The sequence below is a fragment of the Hippocampus bargibanti genome, linkage group LG04, assembly GCF_051943395.1.
Source record: "Hippocampus bargibanti isolate YZ-2025 linkage group LG04, ASM5194339v1, whole genome shotgun sequence".
In the NCBI taxonomy this organism is placed as follows: domain Eukaryota; kingdom Metazoa; phylum Chordata; class Actinopteri; order Syngnathiformes; family Syngnathidae; genus Hippocampus; species Hippocampus bargibanti.
This window is the reverse complement of record NC_142737.1, coordinates 6,467,903-6,484,393: the sequence shown is the minus strand read 5'-3', so window position 1 is coordinate 6,484,393 and position 16,491 is coordinate 6,467,903. Positions and strand designations below refer to the sequence as shown.

At 39.3% G+C, this 16,491-nt stretch overlaps 1 protein-coding gene across 2 annotated transcripts in view; it reads right to left on the bottom strand.

The window, feature by feature from the left end:
• The window catches only part of mef2cb (myocyte enhancer factor 2cb), a 210,770-nt gene that overhangs the window by 106,848 nt on the left and 87,431 nt on the right, over window positions 1-16,491 (bottom strand). Inside the window, exon 1 of one of the 2 annotated variants that reach the window (XM_088993756.1) lies at window positions 7,357-7,574. The exons of the other annotated variant lie outside the window; for it this stretch is intronic. The gene's annotated coding sequence lies outside the window, so the exon portion shown is untranslated. Of the gene's footprint in view, window positions 1-7,356; window positions 7,575-16,491 lie in introns of those variants that run through there. 2 annotated transcript variants of the gene reach the window in all.

Here is a 16,491-nt window from a genome sequence, read left to right as displayed (position 1 = left end):
ATGTGATCCCTAAGCTCATTATTTAAGGCGTGAGCGAGCGCAGCTGACTGTCTCGTCAAAGTCAAATTAACAGTTTAGCAAAACAATTATGTTGATTCCGACACGCAAGCCTGTGTTTACACACCTAAGGCAATTTTTGCAAGGTTTTGTGATTTGCCGTGAAGAAGAAGGGGAGGGTAATTCGAGTGGACGAAACACACACGTGCGGTTTTGCAGATAGCGATCTGGCTCGGATTGGTAGTTAAGCCTCTCCTGGCAGCCACTTCACCGCATGTGTCACACACGCGCATGCAGACACACGGTAGAACTCGCCCGGGAAAAAAAAAAAAATCTGTAAAAGAGGTGGAAAGAAAGGAACCCCCTACCCCATAAACCCCCTTTTCAACAAAAGATATAAACACAAACACATTTCCAGGGTGACGGAGGGAACAGTGACAGGCCCGATGCAATCTGTTGTGGCTCTGGCTCACGTAAAAACACAAGCTGCCACTCACAGCTGAAGACGACAAGCAGGCGCGGCTCTGGAGAGTTAGCCGGCGATCGCTAAACACTCGCTAGTTGTTATGTGTCACATGTATCTGAAAGATGCTTATCAAGTATTTACAACTTTTCATCATTCTGTCTGTGGGCGCTCCCAGTTGAATTTAACGCGATGTGACGACCCGACGCATTGCTAGCCCAAAAATCTCAATTGGGTTTATTCAGAAGAGAAAATGATTTTCAACATTGCAAGCTAACTGGTAGCGATGAAAATGTGTCATCTGTACTTCTATAAGATGAAGCTTTTTTTTGTGGGTCAAAACGAAACGGTAGTGATGGGCAAGTGAAGCTTCATGAAGCTTCATGAAGCACTTGTGATAGTTCTTGAGATGATAGTCTTGGTTTAAAGATGCAGATTTTTTTCAGACATTTCCTTTGCGTCAACTTTCAAATACAAAACAAGAACACCATCTGGAGGAGTAAAAAAATATCGCAAGTGCTTCATGAAGCTTCATTTTCCCATCACTACTAAGCAGAGGCAAAAGTGTAAGGTAAAATTTTTGTTATGTGCACTTTTTCCTTTCTTCTATAACGTTACCCAAAATGACCATGTCAGATCCATTTGTTATCTAGCTATCTATTTGTTATCCATTTGCTATCTATCAGCTAGCTACCTAGCTGGCTATCTATTTGCTATTCATTTGCTATCTATTAGCTATCTGGCAGACTAGCTGGCTTGCTATGTAGTTGGCTATATATTAGTTTTATGGCTATCTAGCTAGTTAACTAACTGTCTAGCTGGCTATCTATTAGCTATCTGTTAGCTATCTAGCTTTCTATATATTTGAGTTGCTTCCGGGTTGAGTAAACGCTGGCGCGTGTGGCTGCCACTGCTCACCCGCAGAAAAACTGATCGTGTGACTGTAAAGTGACCTTGAGAGTTTTGAAAGGCGCTTAGAAATGAAATGTATTATTATTATTATTATTATTTCTTCTGTGTAAGCTCTCAGTCGTACAGTCGTACAGGAGTGGTCCATCGATGATCAGTGGGGCCACAGGGAGGGGTCCTCTGCCCCCCCAACCTGAGAGTAGGGACCTATCATAGCTGTGTCCGGCGCCACCAGGTCTGGACAGTAGGGATATATAAATAGGGCCGATACGACCAGTCAGACTTTAGTTCGCTGACGAAGCCTCTTGGATAGGAGGCGAAACGTCCGAAACCTTCACTTTTGTACAGATGGCGGCTGAAGAAACCTTCTCATCGATATTATTATTATTATTTGAAGGTGTCGGACATTTCGCTTCTCATCTAAGTGGCTTCGTCAGCGAACAAACATTTTGCTGGTAGCTTTGGCCCTATATACAGTATAAATCCCTGATAGTCCGGTGCACCTTATTCATGGAGTTTGAAAATATACCATTAATTGGGGGTGTGCCTTATATTCCGGTGCACCTCATACACCGGAAAATACGGTAAATAAAATGATGTCGTAATGCTCCACTCAACTCACTATTTGGTGGAAGTGAAGGCTTTTTTTTTGGTAGCTCATCCTTCATCATATCACTGAGCCGATATCCAAATTGCACATCACCCGCCCCCACACCATCAATCCACAGCAGATCTCTCTCTGCCTTTGTTCTTGGTCTTACTCATTCAAAGCAATATATTAAGCATAATTTGGCTCCCCCTTATTAATCAGATTTGTAATGAAAGTCAGGGAAATATCACCAGTAATTATAGTTGCAGGGATTTTTAGCAGTGGCATAATTAGGTGAGCAAAGGTGACAAAAACCACTTAATTAAGTCATGTAGCTTCAGACTCGGGCGGAATGTTTCATAAAACAGAAAATCACAATTGCAAGGATCTTTATTTATTTATTTATTTATTTATTTATTTTGGGGGTGCTGACAAATAAGCCTTGGTGATATAAAATTCAAAATAAAACAAATGTGACACGATCAAAAACACATGCCACAATCCCTAAAAGAAATATGGAACTTCATAAATATTTGCCATACAATTTATGTATGTATGTACGTACGCATTTACGCACATATGTATGTATGTGTTTATCTATGTATTTATTTTGCCATTTATTTATTTAGGCATTTATTCAATCATTTATTTATTTATTTATTCATTTATTCATGTGTCTGTTCATTTATTATTGAATCATCATCATTGTTCATTTATTATTTATTATTATTATTATTTATTATTTATTTCGCCATTTTGTGAGCCATTTATTTATTTAACCATGTATTTATTTATTTAACAATATTAATATTAATATTAATATTAATATTAATAATAATAATAATACATTTAATTTCTAAGCGCCTTTCGAAATTCTCAAGGACACTTTACAGATTTTTTTTTTTTGTGTGTGGGTGAGCAGCGGCAGCCATTCGCAGCAGCGTTCAGCAAGTAACACAGCAGCAATATTTATTGAGTCATTTATTTATTTAGTTATTCATTTATTCATTCATTCATTTATTTATTATTATTATTTTTTTATCTATTTATTCATTCATACATTCATCTAGTTATCTATGTATTCATTTTATTTTATTATTTAAATTTATTATTTATTTTTTTTGCAGTTGGTATTTCAAGGTAAATCGTACAATTAGTTCTAGCTTAACCAAAAATATAGTCAAGTAGATGGTACGAGATGCCCTGTTCCAATGTGGTATGACTCACTGACCTTCCAAGGCATGATTTGGCCAATAACACAGCACTGTGCAATCATATGCATTTTTTTTTTGACTACAGAACCTCATACCGAGTCGCCTGCAGAATCACAGTAAGAAGATATGACCAAAGACCTCAAAGCGACCCCCCCTGATAGTGAGCAGTGTCAAAACGAACACAGCGGAGGCCATTTTGCATGTGCAGCGTTTAACCGACAGCGTTCTCACTATACACCTTTTATGCATCATGGATGAGGCACAAGCCTAACAACAACCTCTGCCTTTGTTCTGTCCGACGCTCCCGTTACATCACAGGAAGAGCCCCATAGTCCTGTGACCGACTTGACTGGCTGCACCACAACCCCACAAGGTGGGCCGGCAGGCAGGCAGCACAAAAGATGGTGCTTTGACACTTTTTAGAGCATTGCTGAATGAAAAAAGTCAGGGACCAAAATAAGCCAAAACACATCATTATCTAGGAACACTTTTAGGTCACAAAATAGGTACAGTGGTGCGAATATCCGTTCCGGAATGCTGGTTGACATCCCGTGTTTGGATTAGGTAACTCTGTTGCAGATAGGGGAATGACTTGAAATAAGCCGTTCAAATCCTATTTTTAATCTAGTTTCACTGTAATAAATGTGTAATAGCCATTGTCAACTCGTTCACCGAGAGACAATGTGCAAAAATGTGTCCACTGCGGTGCCAGGGTTTTTGTCATTTTCACTCAAATTCCAGGACCCCCAGAATATTGAGTTTCATGACTCCATAAACATTCAATGCAGCGTAAGAAACTTTAGACTAGATTCTTTCATCAGAAAAAAAGAGAGTTAATTCCTAAATTACATGGATCTGGAGTTATCTGATGTTGAAATGGGGGTGGCTGTACAAAAGGCAAATGCTGCCCCCTCGCGGGAGGGGAAAAACATTGCCAGAGGTCTGACCAGCGCTTTATCAGCACCCATCCCACAAGAAATAACACAACTTGAACAAATTCGGGAATGGTGATCCACGTCATGCTTTTCAATTCCTGAATACATTCGGGAATGGCAGTGAATGAGTTAAAACGTCCCCAGTTCCAACACAAAAACAATATTGGCCAACCGGACATATACCTTTCAGGCATGTAGAATGGGAACCATGCAAGCCACGTGGAGGTTCTTAGTGAATAACAACAACTGGTTCCATGATTTAGAAATTGTTTGACAGCTGCGCGAAATGAAAAATAAACACAGTTCGGCGGCGACGAAGGCAACGTGTGGAATGGATACGGATTGTTTTCAGCATTTTTGGCTACGACATTCATCAAGGAGGAGACTGTGCTGAGCGGTTGCGCCTTTTCCGCAGCATGAATATGCCAGCACCGTTTTTGATTGGGAGGGATGTCGGTGCCATTTGAACTGTCATCATGCGATAGGGTCAGTGCTGTTGGACAGTCTGAGGCTGGATGGATACATAGCTCGAGGAGCCCGCGCCGAGAATGAAGGTGCGTCAGCGCAAGGCGTACGTGCATATGTGGCACTGTCGCGGCTTGGAATTGAAGCGGATTTACGTGGGACAGGAGATTTGAGACAATCCCTTTCGTCAATGCTACAGCTTGGTGTTTGCTTTCAACATTTAGCTTGTAGCAGACATGCACATTCCACCATGATGTCCCTAATCCACTGGTGAAAAGGACGCTTTGATCCTCTCCTCTTTCATCTAAAACAGCTTCATACAAAAAAGAGGGTGCAGAAAGTGCTGAAAACTGAATGACTGTGTCTTGGTGTTGTCATATTATTATTTTGTTGTTATTTTGGCGCCATGACAATGCCTGCCTTTACAGCAGCTCCTGTATTTTGTTTTTCTACTTCTTCCTTTCCTCATCCATTCTGCTGTGAAATGTAAATTTCTCCACTGCAAGACTAATAAAGGTTAATCCAACAATCGTTGGCTTTTCATAGCCTCCTCGCCTCCTTGCGTTTCAAAGGTGATGTGGCCACGCCAATGCCATGGCGCCCCCTATTGACCAGCCGACACTTCTTTAGTGCATACCGTATCATCGATATATCACGGGTCATAACAATATTCACCCATGGGGTATTTTCATGGCGCCGCAAATCTTAAGGCAAAATTTTGACTCCACCCCCCAAAGCCAACAGTCCTCAGTGTTTCCATTCAGTCGAGTAACCATTACCCAGCAGCCCCTCCTGCAACTGTTGACCTTGACAATTAAAGATCACTCAGCACAGTGACGTGACTTCTTCCACATGCTCCACAAGCAGCTGATAGCATTGGACTGTGAAGGAAAAAAAAAGAAGAAGACGGGACATCCAAACCAAGCTTTGATGCGTACGGGAGCGGAGATTTTTGGCGGGAGCGCGCTTTGCGCTGGATGGCAGCAGATGAGCGGCTGCGTCTAAAGCTCTTTGTGCCTCTAGGATGGCCCCCCAACTCATTCTTATTCAGACATGATCAGAGGGGAGGCAGGCAACTGAGATTAGCTGCAGATCAAAAGAGCTGCCTCGCGCCAACGCTTGTGTTTTGTAGATTTAGGCCGCCCTGCCGCGTTGCCGTTGTTTCATGGTGCCGCAGCGTCATACTGAGATTTTTTTTTTGGGCCTCCAAGGAGCTCGAGGGGGGGGGGGGGGGTCGGCGGAAGGGGAGTTTGCGTGCAGGAGGTTGGACGGCTGCTGGAAATGTTAGATATGTTTAATAATAAAAAAAGATAGGAGGGTAAAACAATGATACGCTAAGAGAAGACTGCTTCACTTATTTCCATGTCGCCAAAGTAACTGCTCCCATATGCGGGGGAAAAAAAAAGCTCTTCAGTGATAATTTGTTTAAAACATTTTAAATGCGCCTTTGAGTAACGACTATTTGAAGGCCTGTGTTCTATCAGAGGCCCGGAAAATTCTTGACAACAACAGCAAGTTGCTGTGATCATTTACTGTATTTTCCAGTGTATAAGGCGTACCTGAAAGCCTTCATTTTCTAAAAAAAATGACCCTGCGCCTTATACGGAGGTGCGCCTTATATGTGGAGTAATATTGAGGCGAAATGATCACAGAGAAAGCACCTACAAGGGATAATTCCTCAAGATGATGAAAAAAGAAGGCTACGTTCCTCATCAAGTGTTTAATGCTGATGAAACCGGCAACTCCATTCCATCAAGCCACCAACGACCATCACAAAGGTAAATAAAACGACTTTATTATACAGTGCAGTTTATTTCTTTAATTATAATATCATAGCACATTTATTATACATAAAATAAGGTATATTTTGTGTAGTTTTAAGGCTTAGAAAATTGCAAAGTAGAAAATTATGTTTTATGGAACGGATTATTCCTATTTTAATGGCTTCTATGGGAAATTATTTTTTTGGGATACACACTTTTCGCCTTACACACTCTGTCTGGGAACCAATGAAGTTCGTAAGCCCAGGTATCACTATAACTCGTCCACTGCAGTGACCACTGCCCCTGAAACACATTCCGAAAGATTTTTCTCTACCTGCAAACTTGATCTCAGCGTGTCCTTAAACACAGAAACTCTGTGATGCATATTATGATTATTGATGTGTATATATTCTGCATGGGGGGGCTACCTTGAGGAAATGAGTCATTTTGAAAGCAAACAGCATGCTGGGGGGGCTGTTTTATTTTATTTATCTCCTCACCAAGACTTCCAGACTGTGAACAAAAGATGTTCGAAGCAATTACTCTTAAATGTAGCGCTAACGTCAACTGACTGTGAAGAATTAGAAACAGAGAAATAACAGCATCTTAAGTTACACTTTAACGCCTCCAACCATTTGTCTTACTTCAGAGGTATAAAAACCAGAGACGTTAAAAGTTTAAGACGTACTTTTCCAGGTGCCTCAGTCACCTTTTTCCCTAACGGAGATGATTGGCAACAGCTGGGACGTGGCCACGCCCTCCGATGGCGAAGCGTCTCGGGCATCGGTACGCGGTGCAGATGCGTGGTAAAACCCAAAATAAACAAAAGTTGAACGTATCCTTTGGTCATGACTCACTCAATTGAGGATGAATCGAGCAAAAACATCCATTGATATCAAAGGGGAAAAAATTAATGAGAGGCTCGAATAGCAAAATAATGACCAAATCGCTTTAAGGAAGCCTTGACCTACCATGCGGTCTTAATTTGATTTGGGTCCGGGGAGGGAAATGGACAACTCACCCGTGCCGTTTTCTTTCTTTCTTTGCTTCACCGGGAAGTTGCACCCTGCAGCACCAGCTGAGGCCCCAAAATAAAAATAAAAAAATGCAAAAATGGACAATTGTGAAACTACAAATACCCCAAGATGGCCCCCGAATAAATGCCCCCACATGTAGTAAAAGCCAGACCAGCTGGCTTTGAATAGAAACCCCCGATTTGGGTTGTGTCGTTACCCCCAATGTCTCTCTGCATCTGAACTAAAATCAGGTGTATTTCTGTCCACCCCCCCCCCCCCCCAGCTCATCCCCAACGCCCCTACCAATGTCCCGATTCAATCCACCTGCTCCTGTCAATCACGCCTTGAGTAAAATTAGCCTTCGGGGGGGGATCAGTGCCTGTCCCGACCGCCACGCACAAACGCCATACCTTTGTCAGGGGGGGAGCCCAAATACTGTAGCCCGGATCACTGACCTAACAAGAATGCAACCAACGCCGGAGTGACAGATGTCCCACCCCCTTTTCACCTTGACGTGTTCCAAACTTATAGACGCCATATTTTGGTATTGAGACACAATGTCGCAATCTAGTTACCGTATTTTCCAGTGTATAGGGCGCACCGTAGTATAAGGCGTACCCCAATGAATGGTTTATTTGCAACCATTTTCCGTATATAAGGCGCACTGGACTATAAGGCACACCTTCAATGAGGAAAGTTGCATACCACATTATAAGGCGTTACAGTAGAGGCTGGGTCTATGCACAACTTCTACAGGGGAAAAAAAGGATAATAATAATAATAATAATAATAATAATAATAATAATAATGCATTTAATTTCTAAGCGCCTTTCAAAACTCTCAAGGACACTTTACAGTCACTGGATTTTTTTTTTGTGCGGGTAAGCAGCGGCAGCCATTCGCGTCAGCAGCACAGTTATGAAAGAGGAAAGGAAAGAAAGGAAAATAAATAAATAAATAAATAAATACCAAATAATATGACAACACAAAGACACAGAAAGTCATTCATTCTTCAGCACTTGCTGTACCCTCTTTGTGACATGAAGCAGTTATTTCACATATCACGTACCGGCGTATAAGGCAGAGGTTCTCATTTTGAAGAAAATCAAGGCTTTTGAGTGCGCCTTATACGCCGGAAAATACTGTATTCCTGATTTCCAATTTTACTCTTGAGGGGAAAAAAATAAATAAAAATCCTTCAATTTTGACAAAATATGTGGAAACCGGATTTTTTTTTGCTTTCAATTTGTCCCCACTCTATCATTGAGATTCTCACAAAAGTTTTGACAGGTCCCTAAAAAATAAAATAAAATAAAATTGGCATGGCAGGATCGAGGGGGAGAAAAGAAAAGAAAAGAAAAGAAAAGAAAAGAAAAAATAAAATAAAATAAAATAAAATAAAATAAAATAAAAATAAGAAATAACATACAAAATATAATAAAATAAAAAAATTATTACAGAGACGAATAAATAAATAACTAAATATTAAAAAAGTAACAAATAAATGAAAAAATAAAAATAACTAAATAACACCAAGAAAAAAATAGCAAAATATTTTGCCGCAGTTGTACAGTTGTACAGCCATGCTGAAATTACCTCCGATTGCCATATCCCACAGTCTCAAGCTCTGCAACAAGGCCAAAGACGTACAGCGATGACAAGTGCTCCATGCCGAGCCTGAAGTACACTTCAAAGTGGTCTTAATGGAGCTGCTGCTCATGAATGAGTCTGAACTCCCCCTCGATCCTGCCATGCCATTAGAATTAGAGCAACAATGACTTAGAGTGGCTGCTCGTCTACTTGATTGAAATGATGACCAAAAAAAAACAACAAAAAACGGACATGCTGCTGAGCAGCAGCATCAAAAGCAATCAAGGAAACAAACTTGGATAATTTCTGCAAGATTGCACTCTGCAAATTCGTCTTGTGCAGCAGTGGGTCAAATTTCATGTGTTAAAATGGGAATATGTGACTGCAAAAGGTGCACAGGTGACTGCAGTCTCAAGACGATTGTCAAGAAGTGGACAGAGAATACAAAGCGAAACCCCAAAGCGAAATACAGGAAGGCCGAAGCCGGAATCGAACCAGGCACCTCAGCACTGTGAGGCAGACATGCAAACCACTGTCCACCACTGTCAAGCCTTCAAATTTTGCATTTCATTTAGACAAATCATAATTTCAAAGTCTGTAGGGAACACAAAAGTCATATTAGTGAACTCATTCACTGCCAGACATGTGCAAATATGTTTCCACTCCAGTGCCAGGGCTTTTGTCATTTTGACTCAAATTCCAGGACCCACTAATATTGACTTTTAAGATGACATAAACATTCAATTCAGCGTAAAAAAAACCTGAGACTCTCTTCTTTCATCAGAAAAAAAGAGTTAATGCCAAATTTAGGAATAGTTAATCCCTAAATTATAAGGGTCTGAAGTTATCTGACCTTGAAATGGGGGAGGCTGTACAAAATACAATACAATACAATACATACATATTGATTTATATAGCCCTTTAACAACAGCTGAAGCTGTAACAAAGCGCTAACATGGACAAAAGGCAAATGCTTCCCCCTAGCGGAAGGGAAAAACATTGCCAGAGGTCTGACCAGCACTTTATCGGCACCCAACTGCACAAACAAAACCCGAACAAATTCAGGAATGGCGCTACACATGGTATTTTCAATTCCAGAATAAATTCGTGAATGGCGGTGAATGAGTTAAATTCCAATGTGAAGGTCCCAACTTTAGCCTCCCAACGGACTCTAATTAGCGCAGTCATCAAAATTGCGATCATTTTGCAAAGTAGCGAAATTGATTTGCGAAATCATGTATATTTTTCCAGCTGCCTCACAAGGTTCAACATAACCACTATTCCACGCTAATGACCCAAGTAATGGACGCTGCCAAAATCATGAATGAATAAGCTTTCCTTTCAGATACTTTAAGGTTGAAAAATGCCAATCAGAAATGATCCAAGGCGACAGATTAGCCTCCATCGATAGCATCTTAGCCGGAGTGGAAATAACATGCAAAGTGGTAGCCGCCTCGAATTGAGTAACTATGAGCTCACTTGATTATTCATTTATTTTGCTGATTTTTTTTCATTTTTATTTTATATGTTTCTGCCCAACAAGGTTCAACGGGGCTCAGGAAATGTACTTTTGATTTTAACATGATAAAAATCATACCAACCCCCCCCAAGTTATGAGTTTTACCAAACTGCTGACATGGCTGCTGCAAGTCATTTCTACTGCTAAATGATACATTCATTTGAACGCAATTATGAACATGTGCAATAAAGATTTATAGATAAAGATTTTATTGACCATATTTTCCAGTGAAATGGCGCACTGGAGTATAAGGCGCACCTCCAGTGAATGGTGTATTTTCAAACTTTTTCAAAATATAAGGTGCACCGAACTATGAGGCGTTCCTTTAGGGTGTGCCTTATACAATGGAAAATACGGTATTCCTTATTTTCAATTTCACTCTTGAGGGAAAAATAGTGAAAAATATTTGAATTTTGAGAAAATATGTGGAAATCGGATTTTTGCTTATTTGTCCCCACTCTATTATTTAATGAATGAAAAAAGTTTTCCAAATATAAGGCACAACACATTATAAGGCACATGTGTCAAAGTCAAGGCCCGCGGGCCAAATTCGGCCCGCCACATCATTTTTTTCGGCCCGCGAAAGCAAATCAAACTTGTTAAATTCCATGATGATTGCTAAAATCAGAGCCAAAATTTCATATTTTTGGATGTCAACCACAATAAAAGTCATTATTCTTGACTTCAGATTTGAAAACGAGTTCTTCATTAATTTGCTGTGTGCTCTATATGTCATATTTGAAGGGATTTAAACATTCTAATGGGTTCCCCACATTCATAACGGCCCTCGAGAGGAAACCATAACTACAATGTGGCCCGCGGCAAAAAAATGACTTTGACACCCCTGTTATAAGGCGTAGCGCGACATGCTATTGCTAACGTTCCTGTTCCAGGAAGAGTCGGCCTTGGGGCATCACGCAGTACCGTGTTTATGTTCTTATTTGGGGGCCGGGATTAAATAAGGTCAAAGAATATGCATAGATATATACATAGATAAGGCCGGAAACAATGAAGCGTGTTTACCGTGAAATGTATGTCATTGAAAATCATACACAGTCATGAGATTTTGACATGCTTGTTGATGTCAGGAATTATATTTTTACGCATTGAACTCGCAGTCGCAATCCAGTCTCAACTTTCATGCTCACCATCTCCTCATTCCACTTTCTGATGTCGTCCAATGATGGTGATTGTCAAGAGAACCATATTTTCCGGTGTATAAGGCGCAACCCCAATGAATGGTGTATTTCAAAACCTTTTCCATATATACAGGGAGACCTCAACTTACAAACACCTCAACTTACAAACTTTTGGTCTTACAAACGTCAAATTTATGAAAATTAAACCTTATAATAAGCACTATTTTCATAATACACACCCACCACGGCTGGCGGAGTGATCTTCGGCGGAAGCACACGACCGAACAGCACCAGAGGTTAAGTTACCAACAGTCCTTATGGAAGGTGACTCTCCTTCCATAAGCCATCAACGACCATCAAAAAGGTAAATAAAACTTTATTTTACACACAGTTTATTTCTTTAATTACAGTACTCATGTAATGCGCCTCTCTTTCCAAACAGCAATTCCCTTTGACCTTCGACCTCCAACCATTCCATCAAGCCATAAATGACCATCACAAATGTAAATAAAGTGACTTTATGATACAATGCAGTGTATTTCTTTCATTATAATACAATAGCACATTTATTATACAGTAAAGTCTCGTTATATCGATATTCAAGGGAGTCCGAAAAAATATCGATATAACCGGGACTATCGATATATCCGACCCTGTTTGCATGTAATTTTCTCCGTGCGTGCATAGAAATAGTATCGATATAACCGGGACTATCGATATATCCGATATCGATATAACGAGACTTTACTGTACATAGAATACGGTATATTGTGTGTAGTTTTAAGGCTTATTTAGTTGAAAAGCATATTTTATGGAAACCCGGGAACGGATTATTCCCATTATAATGGTTTCCTATGGGAATTTTTTTTTTTGAGATACACACTTTTCGCCTTACACACTCTGTCTGGGAACCAATTAAGTTCGTAAGTTGAGGTCTCACTGTATGGCGCACTGGAGTATAAAGCTCACCTTCAATGAATGAAAAATGTTTTCCAAATATAATATCTGAATACAGTAAAGTCTCGTTATATCGATATTCAAGGGAGTCCGAAAAAATATCGATATAACCGGGACTATCGATATATCCGACCCTGTTTGCATGTAATTTTCTCCGTGCGTGCATAGAAATAGTATCGATATAACCGGGACTATCGCTATATCCGATATCGATATAACGAGACTTTACTGTATCTAGTTTTCCAAATATAAAGCACACCCACATTATAAGGCGCTAAATCAGAGGCTGGAGATATGCACGACTTCTTCTAAAGTGGGAAATGGAGTCGATTGCTGTTGAAAGTAGTTGCAAGACCTATTGTGGCACAATATTACTTCACATATAAAGCGCACTAGAGTATAGGGCGCAGGGTCATATTTCCAAGAAAATCAAGGCTTTTGGGTGCGCCTTATACACCGGAAAATACGTTATTCATTTATTTATTGTGTATGTCAAGCAAATGGAAGCACATCAACTTTTTATATTGTGATAGTAATAGGACACATAGTATTTTTTGGTTGTTTGTTTTCTGTTGTGGTTCAATATTACTTCACATATAAGGCGCACCAGCGTATAGGGGGCATGGTCAACGCGTTGTCAACGCCTTGGCGTTTCAGGCGCAGGATCATCTATTGAAGAAAATCAAGGCTTTTGGGTGCGCCTTATACACTGGAAAATATGGTATTTTGTGTGTGTTTATTTATTAATTTATTTTTCGATTTATTTATTTAATTATTATTATTTTTTGTTCAGGCACACTGGCGTATAAGGCGCGGGGGCATCGTTTGAAGAAAATCAAGGCTTTTGGGTGCGCCTTATATACCGGAATATATGGTATTTGTTTTTGTATTTATTTATTAATGTATTTGTCTATTTTTTTATTTATTATTTTTTTGTGTTCAGGTGCACTGGCGTATCAGGCGCAGGGTCATCTTTTGAAGAAAATTAAGGCTTTTGGGTGCACCTTATATACCGGAATATATGGTATTTGTTTTTGTATTTATTTATTAATGTATTTGTCTATTTTTTCATTTATTATTTTTTTGTGTTCAGGCACACTGGCGTATAAGGCGCGGGGGCATCGTTTGAAGAAAATCAAGGCTTTTGGGTGCGCCTTATATACCGGAATATATGGTATTTGTTTTTGTATTTATTTATTAATGTATTTGTCTATTTTTTTATTTATTTTTTTGTGTTCAGGTGCACTGGCGTATCAGGCGCAGGGTCATCTTTTGAAGAAAATTAAGGCTTTTGGGTGCGCCTTATATACCGGAATATATGGTATTTGTTTTTGTATTTATTTATTAATGTATTTGTCTATTTTTTCATTTATTATTTTTTTGTGTTCAGGTGCACTGGCGTATAAGGCGCAGGGTCATCGTTTGAAGAAAATCAAGGCTTTTGGGTGCGCCTTATACACCGGAATATATGGTATTTGTTTTTGTATTTATTTATTAATGTATTTGTCTATTTTTTCATTTATTATTTTTTTGTGTTCAGGTGCACTGGCGTATAAGGCGCAGGGTCATCGTTTGAAGAAAATCAAGGCTTTTGGGTGCGCCTTATACACCGGAAAATATGGTATTTTGTTTTTGTATTTATTTATTAATGTATTTGTCTATATTTTATTTATTATTTTTTATGTTCAGGTGCACTGGCGTATAAGGCGCAGGGCCATCTTTTGAAGAAAATTAAGGCTTTTGGGTGCGCCTTATATACCGGAATATATGGTATTTGTTTTTGTATTTATTTATTAATGTATTTGTCTATTTTTTCATTTATTATTTTTTTGTGTTCAGGTGCACTGGCGTATAAGGCGCAGGGTCATCGTTTGAAGAAAATCAAGGCTTTTGGGTGCGCCTTATACACCGGAATATATGGTATTTGTTTTTGTATTTATTTATTAATGTATTTGTCTATTTTTTCATTTATTATTTTTTTGTGTTCAGGTGCACTGGCGTATAAGGCGCAGGGTCATCGTTTGAAGAAAATCAAGGCTTTTGGGTGCGCCTTATACACCGGAAAATATGGTATTTTGTTTTTGTATTTATTTATTAATGTATTTGTCTATATTTTATTTATTATTTTTTATGTTCAGGTGCACTGGCGTATAAGGCGCAGGGTCATCTTTTAAAGAAAATTAAGGCTTTTGGGTGCGCCTTATATACCGGAATATATGGTATTTGTTTTTGTATTTATTTATTAATTTATTTGTCCATTTATTTAGTTAGTATTTTTTGTGTTCAGGCGCACTGGCGTATAAAGCGCGGGGCCATCATTTGAAGAAAATTAAGGCTTTTGGGTGCGCCTTATACATCAGAAAATACAGTATTTATTTGTTTTTTTCTCTTATTTATTTATTTTTGTCAATCAGAGTCAAACAGTGCTGCCAAAATTTGACACTGTTTGCTCTAAAATCAGTATAAAGAAAGATGAGTGGAATATGGATTTTTTTTTCCAAGAAATAGTCAAAATTCAGCTTTGAAAGTAAGGGAAAAAAAGAGTGATGCCCCTTGATGATAAGTATACGTGTGCCCCCAGACTGCGAAATTTACTTTGCATTGATCTGGTTGTATTGTTTACATGTTTCTGGATACAGGTAATGAAGTCGTTTCTAGTTATTTCTGATACCACGGCTACGACATGTACCGCCATACATTGGAGCATCGTTCTCAAAGTGACATTTACGTTGACCTCATGGACAGGAATTCAGTAATGTACGAGGGCGGGGCACGCCTGCGGTAAACCGATGCGCTGCGGCTAGACTTAATTGAATTCCGACAGGGCCCAAAAGACGAGAGAGAGAGTCGATGCGAGGATCAAAGTAACCTTTAACGTAGCGACGGTACCAGTAAAGAAGCCCTTTTCTCGCTTTGTCTTTCTTATTCACTCCATTTTGGCACATTTGGACATTGTCCCGCCTTTGTGTGTCACTATATGTTTTGTTTGTATCTTTTGTTCTTTGGCTAAAGGCTTACATCCCCCCCCATGAACAGACTGGCTTGCCAGCGGGAGGGAGCTCGGTTGGAGTGCATTTAAGCTCACTTTTCCAGTTTAATGTGGAGGAACTAAGTAGAAAGTCAAACGCCTGGCTGGCTTTTCTTTTCATTTTTTTTTAGTAGCATTTAAAAACACAAGACGCAACACGGCGGTGCCGTTGCCGGCTTTGTTGTCATCGCGGAAGAAGCAGTGTCGTGTTGATGCTGTCCTCATATATAAGCATCATATGCTATCATAATGTAATTTTGCATCATGATTTGCGTGTGTGTATGTGCTCCACTATTCAAAATCCAAGGGGTTTTATCATTTTGAGAGAATATGCGGGCCTATTTCCACAATGGCACAAGTCATATACAGTGTTTCCTTGGCTTAAGAACTTCATTGGGAAAAAGTGTGTATTCCAAACAATAATTTCCCATAGGAAACCATTAAAATGAGAATAATCCATTCCCAGGTCCCCATAAAACACAATTTTCAACTAAATAAGGATTAAAATTACACACAATATACATTATTTTATGTATAATAAATGTGCTATGGTATTGTAATAAAAGAAATAAACTGTACTATATAATAAAGTCGTTTTATTTACTTTTGTGATGGTCGTTGATGGCTTGATGAAATGGATAGCTTGTAGTAATAAAGTGTCTCAAGGATGATCGATGAAAAGGTTTCTTCAGCCGTCATCTGTACTTCTTTGAATTATCTCAAGGATGATGTACAAGATGTACAACCCATAGCGTAGAAGTTATGATATTGCAACAGCAACAGATGCAGGCAGACACACTAGAAACTTCATTCAAACATTGCAAATGTGAATTTGGTGGTTTTGTAATTTATTGTCTTACATTTTAAATGAAATATCATGAAATAATTTGCAGTTACGATGAACAAC